Genomic DNA, 12,267 nt, shown 5'->3' with positions numbered 1-12,267 from the left:
CAGTTGGCATAGGTCAAAAAAGAAAAATACTTCAATATGTTTTTAGCGTCTTCTTATTTGGTAAAATCTTACTTTGCACCACTGTGACGCAGCTGTATGCTATCCCAGACAGTGTCTGTGGCTGGCTCTCAGAGAGCCAGAACTGCAAGAAAAATGAGCGACTTTCCACATGAAAAATGTTGACGATTGTCTGCAGTAGTTAAGGCTGTATTTGTTAACCTATGGTAACCAACTCCAAAATGCATAAAGGTTCAAACCCAATGTTTATGTGAAGTCCAAACTAGGTATTCCTTGTCTGTGGGCACCTCGCTTCCAAGGGATGATCCCCATCTAGGGATTGGTCACCTTCCAAATTGAGGGTCACAAGGCTGGACAATGTCCCCTTTCCCAATCAAGCAGAAAAAGTCAAAAGTACCAAGCATTTCTTGAGGGAGGTAGCTGTGGGCTTGGTGGAAGATGGCACATGTTACTCATGCTTCTATTTCATTTACTAGAAGTCTGTAATGGGCACCTGGGTGGCTCAGCCAGTTAGTGTCGGACTTCAGCTCAGGTCACCACCTCAGTTTGTGAGCTTTGTATTGGGGTCTCTGCTGCTCCCCTCACCTTCCCTGCCTTCCCCTGTCCATGTGCACTCTCAAAAACAAATATGGGTGCCTGGATGGCTGTCAGTTAAACATCCGACTCTGACTCTGGTCATGATCTCACAGTTCGTGAGTCTGAGTCCTCCATCAGGCTCTGTGCTGGTAATGCAAAGCCTGATTGGAATTCTCTGCCACCCCCTGCCCCCCAAAATAAACTTTAGAATGTTTAAAAAAATAAGCATTAAAAACAAAGTCCATAATATGGCTACATGTGGAAGGCAGAGAAACATAGCTAAGGTATGAGCTCAGGAAAAACAAGAAATGGGTTTGGTACTTTCCCACTCAGGTCTTCTAAATTCATTTTGGCTACCATTTTCATTAGAACTAATACTATGTTAAAAAAATCAGTGCAATCCACCACTAACTTGAAATATATCTGACAGGTAGTACCACCCCACTGAAATTACCACTAAAGCTGTGCTCTATATTAAGTCACCTGTTCTGAATCTTCTTATGTATCTTTCCTAATCAGGCATCCTTCTCCTACAAGCTTTGACTCTTCTCTTTCTGCCCAAAGCCGTGATTTTCTTCTGCACCTTCCCTCTCCCAGAGTGTGCTAACTATAAAGTTTATTCATCTAAGCAAGCCAGGACACAGGATAAGCTCATGCAATTTCTCCCATAGCTAAGGGCTTTATCTCACCAAATGCTCCATTTGCTCCACTTGCCAAGCCAAAATTGCTGCTGCCCTCTCAAGAACCCAGGAGAAGGTGACAGATCAGAGAGCTAACCCCTTACCCTCATGCGATCCAGATGCTGACACAAAACCCGATGTGAGTGTAAGCACAAACAGGGGAAGATGTGGGAAGTGTCAGTCTGGCTGCCACTAAGCACCTCTTGATGTTTGTGGGGACTGACATGGAGAGACACCCGTGAGAAATCTCCCTATGGCAGTGCGACAGAAATTTCACATCCACCCTAAAATCACTTGCTGAGCTATTTGCTCTGCCACAAAAGTTTCCATCAGCAGAACGGACAGCTGGAGTGTGGGTATGAAAATGCCACTTTAGGCTGTGTTTGCTAAGACCCACAGAGAGGGAGGCTCACGAGTCTTCCGGGCAGTTCCTATAAGGATCTTCATGAAGCATCTTGTTTGAAAAGAAGAAAGCAAATCCAGAAAGAAGCTTGGATGCTCCAGTGATGGATGCTCATTAGAGATGTTTTGACATTTCTGGTGCAGAAATGACGTTTCCAGGGCACAGTCTGATGTGCATCCAGTCACTATAAAGGTAACTTATGCCAGTGTGTGTGGCCTGGGCAATCTCTGTCGCTGTCTGCCAGGTGAAACCCCACTACCCACGCCACGCCAGTCCCCTGCAAGCCCCAGGAAGGAAATCAGCCCCTGAACCCTGCTCCTCGGGAAGGGTGCTAAAGTTCAAAAGCAAGCGCACTGTGCTTTCTCCTGCCAGTCAATACTGTGCTCATTCTGCGTTCTAAACCTCTCCTTGGACTCCACCTGGGCTTGATCTGTCGGTCCAGCCCACCTCTTCATTTCCTCACATTTCTCAATCCGTCTTCATTCTGTACCAATTTTCCAGCTCAATCTTCTGTTCCTGTTTCTTATACAAACCCCAGACAACTCTGCTACAGACTGAGTAAAATATCATGACCAACTTTTGTACTCTGTATTTCATAACCTAAATATTTCCTTGTGTAGTCTCTTCTTTCACCTCAAGATACACCAGTTTTCTGTCTTCCTTACTTTTCCTAAGACTTAACCTGTATTCTCACTTAGGAAGCCGCTAAGTAACCTGACCAAAAAATTCCAAAAATGCATTCATTTGGTTAAGTGTAAATGCACCCTATTCCCTAAGGAGCATGTCTGCGTGAAATAGAGATGTTTTGAATATAGTGCTTTAACAAAGCAAGTGGGTGTAGTGTGGGGACACCTGGCATCTGGTAGGCATGGACATGCTGGTGAAAGATAACATTTCAATTGTCCTTTAACACAATAAAGTGACGCTCCTTCACTTATGTTTAGAGCCATCATTATCTCAACATACTTATAGTTTTCAAATAAGCAGACAATATCTAACCATATTTTTTGTTCAACGTACGAAGTACAAAAGTCTAGAGAGACATGAATGTACCCTCTGCATAACAAAAGTCTAGAGAGACATGAATGTACCCTCTGCATAAGAGATGCTTGTGCACTACGTATCATGTTCTCAATTCATGTGGCTTAGTCCATGGGTATTAGCAGATTACAACAGATGAATATAATTAGGTGATGAAAAAATTTGAGTGTAGAGATGGAATCAGCAAAAGCTGCATTAATAAGCAACTAATAAGTCATTGCTCTACAGGAATTGATAGAAGAGTCAGTAGAAAAATTCAAGGCAACAATGGGCAGTATAGTCTTTTCCCTGCCCCAGAAGAGTCCTAAGTATACAAAGGCAAGATAAAATGCTAACAATAGTGAGACCCATTTATTACAGGCAGGAAGGCCAATTTGCAGTAAACTCCAATAACCAAAATACCTTCATGCTGGCGTACAATGAAAATTGATATGCATAATAATGACTATAAGTCACTGAATGATCCTGAATGCCTCTGAATCACTAAAAATTTGATTGTATCCAGTATAATTTTAGGGATAAATGCATTTATTTCTGAATAAGAGACTTAAAAAATATCTCCTTTTGTAAGGAGCTATTTCACTGAGAGCCATAAAATTTTGGAGCTAGACCTTGTCCTGCTGCAGTACCAAAGTTGAGTTGGTAACTCAGAGGCACACACCAAACCAGAGAGCAGAGGGTTGTCGGGAAGTTTGGGAAATTTGAGGACACTTGCAGAGGCAGGGGTGAAGGGGAGAGGACCTTAGGGGAGACAGGCCTAGAATGCGACTCAGAAAACATGATTTGCCAAATTCCAAGTAGGGAAAATCCATAAAGCTAAACCCATGTGACAGACATTAACATCCATGGATAAAACGCCTCAGCATGGGAACCAGAAATAAAAAGGTGTTCGGTAGTCTGATATAATATCCTGAAACTTATGATCTACAATGGGTCATAATGGTTGTCAAAACCAGCACTGTCCCCTCTCCCTCATGCCAATTTACCAATGCAGAAAACTAAAACTTAAGTAAAATGAATGGTCCAAGGCCCACAGCAGTCAGAAATAGCAGAGCCGTGACTTACATTCGAGTTTTATAGGTTCGGTGCAATATTCTCTTTTATCTGAAAAGCAATCTCCAGGCAGACATGCCTGAGGGCTCACACCAGTGATCCACTCAGTCCTTTTCTTTCCTGGACACACAGGTAACTCAATGGCCAGGGGAGGAAACTCAAGTCCATCTCAACTTCTGCTTTTGCTTTAAATTCAGTCTATGACACAAGATGTCTCAGACTAGATAGTTTATTATTCTTGCGTTAATCTCCCTTCTGGGGGGAAAAAAAAGAGGGGGGCGGAGGAGAGTGCTCCTCAGGGGACTGTTAATAACATCAACCCACTCACTGCACCCCCACTCTTCACTCAGGCCGAGCTAGGCTGTTAGCCCTAAATTAACTTGAAAAAAAAAAAAAAGGCACAGCTAAATTTGTCATCATAAATTCATTCTTAAAACTGTTATGTAGCGTCTATTATGTGCCTGGTAATGGAGTACAGGATAAATAAAAAATCTTCTTGACCTCAAGGAACTTAAAGTTTACAGATTATTTCTCATTCAGATGAATCCAAGCAATGGAATTGTTCTAAATCACTTTCATAAACAATCAACCTTTAAATCAACCACATAACAGAAAAGTGATTTGCTATACTGCAGGGCAAATGGTGATGATAGTCTTTCTGGCTTTGAATGTTCTCTTCCATTTTCAGGGAAGCCATGAGGTTTTGTTTTTGTTTGTTTTGAATGCAAAATAGTTGATTTCCTTGATGTATTTGTATTAACCCAAAGTTTTACTAAATATATTATGCATATATTTAACCATACCTTATGTCCTATATTATATAACAGAGATGGTGTGTTAAAGCACAGTATTTTAGAACTCTTAGTTTTTTGTTAGCTATGAGAAAACAATCCTGTGGTTAAAAATGAGTTAGTGCAAATCTAACTGAGCTGGACCCTCCATGAGAGCGTCCCTGCTCACTTGATCTCAAGGTCACGATCTTCTCCCAGGCAACAGAGTCCGGCTGCTCAGCTATCTTTCCCTTCCTTAGCTAACCACCACCTCCTGGGGTTTCTTCTTGTGTTCTATATTTTTTTATTCTCCAGTTCATAATTCTGTGTATGGAGATTGCAAATAACTGGTTCTTCATTTGCATTATTTTTCCTAAGTGACAACCCAGAAGTCACCGGGTCCTTTTTTCTCTGTTCAACAATCACGATTTATTAGAAAGTGATAGTACTATGCTTGATTTTTCCAAACCAGAAAGTCACTGGATAGATTTTTGTTCAGGTGTTTAACATGTAAAATGTGTAAGATTATACATTTAATGTTTGGAATGAATAATACGTTCACAGGTATGAATCACAAGTGCAAAACATCCCGAGAAGTCCTCCAATTCTATGGCTCATGCCCACCTACGGCTCATTTGCCCGCGGGGTAAACACCATTCATCTATAGCATCGTTTCACATTATGTGAGAAGATCCAGTATCTGTGCATTTCCCCCTCTTTACACCAGTTTTATCATGTACATCACCCTGTTCCACAGGTTTTTTTAAAAATATATTTTGAAGAACTTCTGTGTTAGTACATAAAGTATCCTTTTTTAAGAAAGTACATATTGATGGGTTGCTTGTCAAATATGCTTTTTTCAAATGTAAGTGTTTCGTGCAGGGAAACTGAAATAACATGCCATACCTGCTCTCAACTAAATACACCCCTGACCTCCAGCTCCGTAAAGTACAGTTCATTTGTAGTCTGTGTCTTAAACACATATGACACAATGCTCAAGGGTCAGGAAACATAACTACATAGATAGTGGAGACTGGTGCACTGATGTTTTTGTAGCTAATTTAGGTATGTAAGATATCAATGATTGATTCTTCACTAATCCACCCATGGTGGGGAGAGCCATCTCTATCAGCAGGACAACTAGAATAACTGGATAATCTTGCCATTCAACTCATTGCTTCAAAGTGTGGAATCACTAATATAAAGTCCTAAACTCACACACACCTTGAGTTGACACAAGTTGGCAGCTATATAGTGTACCAGACTTTGTACTGACCTCTTTAAAAGAATCATCTCATTTAAAACCTCAGATATTATAACATTATCATTCTGCTTTTACAGTCAAGGAACATGAGGCAAAAAAAAAAGCATTAGTAATGGATCACAGCCCACAAAATTAAGTAGCACAATATTTCAAACACAACCCTAATACTTAGCACCTATGTTAGACTGCCATGGTCTCTTCCTTCGCTATACTAACCACTTCCTCTACTCTCAGCCTAGAGTCTTACTTCATACAGTTTCTGAGCCAAGTGGTCCAGAGCTCACATTCTGCTCCACTCTTTACTGGTTAAAGCATTTTGAATAGGGCTCTGAACCTTACTCTGAGCCACTGAGATAATAAAATTTAGAACTTTCGAGTCAGACATTGTATCCATTTTGGGTGGTATCTCCCTTGGTGTTGTGCAATGTATTGTAAGGATCAAATGAGAGAATACTCACAAAATCAGATAAGTCTTTGGCACAAATAAATGCCAAATAGTGGAGAATCTGACAAAAGAAGTGACATTAATCAGAGTTGACTTCCTAAAGAAACTGTATAGTAAGACCAGAATTTAAGGATTATATATATATACACACACACACACACACACATATATAAAGTTATATATATATATAATTTGTTATATATTATATATATTTAATCCTTAAATACATATGATTGGACGTTCCAGAATTCCTTATTGTGATAGCCTTCACTTTTGGGACACTGGAGACACTCAAACATCAGAGGTGAGCTAGTTTTGCTCACAAGACATCATACATCAGTGCAAGTCTATTGACTCATGGTAAGAATGATATGCTCTGGAAAAAACACGCAAGAAAGCAGCTAGAATAGCTCTACCTCAGCTTTGACGAAACCAATTTTATTGTTGGTGGAGTGGCAGAAGCTGGAGGTTTTGGTTTTGGTTTGGTTTGGTTTTTTTCAGATACTGAAAATTTAGTCTCATTCCTTTTCTCTTACCTAGGGAGATGTAATAGTTCCTAGGGAGAAAGCCCTTTTAACACAGGACTTGAGGCTTTCAGAAAGATTTGAGTGATTTTTTTAACAGCTTTATGGAGATAGAATTCATATACCATACAATCCATTCACTTAAAGTGTAAGATTTGATGATTTTTAGTGTATTCACAGAGTAGAGCAACCAATGCCAGATCAATTTTAAAACATTTCATCCCCCCTAAAAGAACCTCTAAACCAATTAGTCATCACTTGAGGACTTCCCCTTCCTCCCCAAGCCTCTAGTAATCAGTGATTTCTTTTCTGTCCCTCTAGATTTGCCTATTTCGGACATTTCATACAAATGGAATCATATATGATCCTTTATGAACTGTTTTCATTTAGCATGTTTTCAAGGGTCATTCATGCTGTAGTATATATATCAATACTTTTATTACCAAATAATATCCCACTGTATACTGATATCACTGTTTATCCATTGGGTGTTAATGGACATTTAGGCTGATTCCCCTTGTTGACACTATGAATAATGCTATGAACATTCATGTACAAGTTGTTGTGTGGATAGGTTTTCATTTCTCTTGGGTATGTACCCAGGAGTGGAACCGCCAAGTCAAAGGGTAATTATGATTAACCTTTTCAGAACCTCCCAGACTGTTTTCCAGACTGGCTGCATCATCTTACATTACCATAAAAGTTGAGACATTTTTAAAGCCTAATATCTCATGTTCTCTCTTTAAAAAAAAAAAATAGTGGCCTTGCTTCAATCTGTCGTTTTATATCTGTTTGGCCAAGACGTCGGGTTAAGCAGTAAGGCTACTAAAAGAAAACATTATCACCCATTAAATCACTAAAACACTTTAACATCTCCTGTCACTTTTTCTGTTGACAATTCAGTCACACTTGTTGTCCAATCCTTCAGTTCTAATCCATTTTTTCCTCTCTGAACTTTATCCAACAGAGTTCTTGGCGTGAAAAAACAATTCACAGAATCTGTGCATTAGTTACCCCCGTGCTAGTGGGTTTAGTCTTTGTATCAGCCTAACTGCTTTCCTGCTGCTCTTACAAATGTGACCTCTAGATTCACAGTTACAGTTTGACAAGAAAATGAACAGACGGTGCAAACAACAAAATGGAACAAAAAAATAAAATTTTTGAGAAATCATGTTTGAATGTGTTATTTATCAACCAAGGAAAAGTAAACCAAAGCAAAACTTAATCATAAGTGTAGCTATACATGTTCTCTGCAATTTGGAAAACCCATAAAATTGTATCTCCTAGTGGTTAGGAAGATATGTTTTCTACCAAAATGGCAAATAAACTAATACTACTTATTTTTAACATGGATTATAAATGTAAATATATAATTGAGTGTTTCCTTCTTACAATTCATATTAGAAAGCTATATATTTGCTCTAATATTTTAGTTATGGAATCAATCCTTTGGTGTTGCCTTCAGAATCCACACGGAGCATTTTAAGCAGTTCCACACATGTATATTGGGTGCCAACCTTCTTAAAGGCACTGTGCAAAGCACCCTTTTGAAAGAATTTTTAGAAGCTATTATTCTTTTAAATGTGCTCATTGGAGGCAAATACTTCTACATGGATGGCGGATTTTATTTGGGGAAATGGTCAAAAGTTATTCAAAGTCAATTCTGATGGATGAGATGGGTAAGATCCATCAAGCACAATGACATTCTTAATGGTCAAAAGTATGAGTGACTATAAATTTATGAGGCTGATTTTCTGGTGTGGTTCATTAACCAGATCTGAAGGAAACTGCACAAGAGGAGGTCTAGTAATGTTCAGGCTAGTGGTGGCAATGGTGAGGCATGTGGTGCCACAGTAACTGTTTTGATGGATAGCATTCTAGATGTATTAGTCCTGGCATGTTTTCAAAACACACTCCTTGCTTACTGTCACACGTTATTTAGTGCCAAAATATACTGGGTCCAGGAACTATTTAGCCACATCTATAGGTAGGGTGATATCTTTTTCTACCGTCTGTGCTTCCATACCTGACAAAGCCACAAAACAACCGACAGCATGTGTGTCTTGTTCTCTGCCGCAGCTTGACTGCTGCCTGTAACTGACAGGTGCCTTTTCAGTGCTCATGTCACAGAAACTTCTGCAGGTGGTGCTACTTGTGGAAGTGGTCACAGAAAGACCTTGGCTCCAGTTTCAAGAGGAGTTTAATAGAGCTTAAAAGGAATAAATCACGATGGAGTGCCATATACTGACTACTTATTAAATTCTGGGTCTTATCCAACTTCTTCAGATCATACTCACCCTGAAAGCTTTGCTTTTATAAGCTAGTCCAAGGATTGTAGGTAAAATGCATTAGTTTCTTAGGGCTTCAAAGCAACAAATTACCACCAACTGGGAGGGCTAAAAACAACAGGAACTTACGGTCTTGCTGGTCCAGAGCTGTGAAATCAAGGTGGTGGCAGGGCTTCCTCCCTCTGGAGCCACAGGAAGAGTCTGTTCCACGCCTCCTCCCCAGTTTCTTGGGGTTGCTGGAAATCCTTGGCACAGTTTGGCTTATAGATGCCCCTTTCCAATCTCTGCCGTCATCTGCACATGGCTTTCTTTCCCCTGTGTTTGTGTTCAAATTCCCCTCTTATAAAAACACCTGCCATTGGTTTAAGGCCAGAATACTAGGATTGGCTACAATAAAACTGATTCTTACCTGCTACTCCATGAAGGTAGAGCATATTAATTTCTTTGTCCACTTTGACTTTTAGCACAGGGACTTATACACAATAGGCATTTGATAATTATTAAGTAATGGATGACAACCAGCAGTAAGATCTAAAAAGGTTTTGAGCTCCATCATGGGAAAACGTGTTATTACAAGTTATCTTTTCATCTCTGAGTATTGAGGGTAAATGTGATAAAGAAGGGGTCACAATTGCTCACAGAATTGACATCCACTCCAGAGAATGAGGAACTACACCTGGGATGCTTCACTTATTTCCCAGACTCAGATGCTATTAAAGGTCTTTAGATGCTTTGTTTCATCCTTCTGTGATGGCTGTGCTGGGGCGATGACATTTCATCTTGAATGTCTAGAGGCTTGTTAGCAGAGACCCTGTCACCGCCAGGGATCACAGCATTTTTGTGCTCAGTCCTTAGGGCACTGATCTTGGCTGTACAGCTGGACTCAGCAGTAGACGCCACATGGTCTAACATGACAAGCAGCTGGACCTCCAGCCAACAGGCAGAGAGTTATTTCCTGAAATGAATGGCAGTTTGCAAAGCAGAGCAGGGGGTGGCTCTCCTCCCCGCCCATTTCACTAAAATCAGCTCACCTTTGGCAATCGCAGATCCAAAGAGAATAAAAGAGGAAAAGGTAGCTTATTTTTACAGCAGAGATTGCAGCATAGAGCTACCATGTCTGTTTAGAGCAGATGAAAACGAGCTGCCCAATCTGCCTAATCAATTCCTGCAAAAATTGACCTGAGGTGGGACTGAGTATAAAGCAGAGAGACAGAGATAGATAGGAAAGGTAAAACACCCAGAGATACAAGTAAGCTTTTTGCAAAGTATTTTCTATGCATGCACTCTGTAAGCAAAAATTCAATATAGCATAACTTTTTTAACCATCTGTCTTTGTTACTGGATAAGCCCTCTGTCCCCGAAAGCAGTAAATCAGGAAGTGAACCGCAGAATGACTACAGGCTTTCAACCAATATTTGTTCTGAGTCTTGAAACCATCAAGGAAATGGCAACTTCATTTCTAGCTGAAGTAAAAGTACACAGGCATCTCAATTTGAATAGTGCTATTGGAAGTTATAGGGGACATTGCCTTTATTTCTAAAGTAGAATATCTGCTAATTAGAAAGGATTTTTTTTTTTTTTTTGTCAGTCAGTGACTTGTGGCCCTTTAAGCCACCAGTGGTGGTGATGGCAGGGGTCTGATGTATAGCATGTTTTAACTTTACATCTGAGTGAATCTTTTGAAAGCTTGTTTTTCAAAAAGTATTTCAATTTTCATGTTCCTCACTACTAGTGAGAGCTGAATGAGCAAACACATTGAGAGAATTATTTAAGTAAAATATTTTATATTGTAGAGTTCATTTATACAAAGCATTCAAATTTGATGAACCGGGTCAGGGAGACAAGCAAATAGCATTTGAAATATTTGCTTTATAGTTATAGACACAGAGATTACTTGTAATCCCACATCTTTTGAGGTCTCTGATATTTGAAATGTCAAACAACATGTAGAAGCAAAATAATTGTAATTCTAACCAAGATGGGACAACCTGAGTGGACAACAATATTAGATTTGGGTTAAGTCTGTTTAAATTATTGAAAGGTGGAGAGAAGCAGCAAATAGCAGAGATCTTCCTGTAATAAAAAATCCGACCTGGTGCCATAGGACTAGGCCTGGCGAGAGGCCTCATGCTTTCTGAGAAGAGGGTCTCGAGTAAGGTGCATATGGACTTTTACACACTTTTAAACATAGAGTCTATTTTAAGGTAAATTTAGAAAACAGAAGAGCTCTCATTAGTAGCCAATTCATGGAAACAGTTCCAAGTGGAGCTGTGCCAGCAAAACCACACATAATTTTAGAAATGCAAAGAATATATGTGAGTGGACACTATATAATTTTAAAAAAACCAAAAAAACAAACAAAAAACAACCTCAGACCAGATAATTAAGACAAAATTCTCGATCACTGAAAATACAACAAAAGTGTTTAAAAGAAGGTAAACTTTGGGAAGTCTAATCAAAAAATAATAAAATATACCAACTATGATAAGTAATATAGATAGGACTCTAACTGCAAAAGTAAAAATGACTAAAACTATTGAAGTAACATATGTATTTATCAATCTGAAATCCTAGAAACAAAGTCAATGCCTCCCAACGTGCACTACCAAAACTGATCCAAGAAAACTTCATAAACCTAGAAATAATCTTAAAAATGATAGTCAAAGACTGACAAGATGTACTTCTTTTAATTTATTCTATTTGATATTCTCAAATTTTTTTTAAAAAGGTTTTATTTTTAAATAATCTCTACACCCATTATGACCTCAGATCAAAGGTCACATGCTCTACTGACTAAGGTACCCAGGTGCCTCAGATAAGGTGTTCTCCTAGGAATGAGTCCAAATGATTTTGTGGGTAAGCTCTTCAAAAGTAGCAATGATAATAATAAAGATAATTCTGATATGGAAGAACAGAAAAAGAGAAAACTTCTAAACTTATTTTTTTTCATGTGGAAAACAATTATCTGAAATTTATTTTTTAAATTTATTTATTTTTTTAAATAGTTTATTGTCAAATTGGTTTCCATACAACACCCAGTGCTCTTCCCCACAAGTGCCCTCCACCATCACCACCACCTCTTTTCCCCCCTCCCCCTTCAACCCTCATTTTCAGTATTCAACAGTTTCTCAAGTTTTGCATCCCTCTCTCTCCCCAACTCTCTTTCCCTCCTCCCCTCCCCCTGGTTCTCCATTAGGTCTCTCCT

The 12,267-nt window shown here is 39.2% G+C and overlaps 1 long non-coding RNA gene across 1 annotated transcript in view; it reads right to left on the bottom strand.

The window, feature by feature from the left end:
• The window catches only part of LOC115278203, a 138,136-nt gene that overhangs the window by 13,412 nt on the left and 112,457 nt on the right, over positions 1 to 12,267 (bottom strand). The window lies entirely within an intron of this gene.

The sequence above is a fragment of the Suricata suricatta genome, chromosome 14 (assembly GCF_006229205.1).
Source record: "Suricata suricatta isolate VVHF042 chromosome 14, meerkat_22Aug2017_6uvM2_HiC, whole genome shotgun sequence".
In the NCBI taxonomy this organism is placed as follows: domain Eukaryota; kingdom Metazoa; phylum Chordata; class Mammalia; order Carnivora; family Herpestidae; genus Suricata; species Suricata suricatta.
The sequence above is the reverse complement of the archived record's forward strand: the minus strand, read 5'-3'. Positions and strand labels throughout refer to the sequence as shown.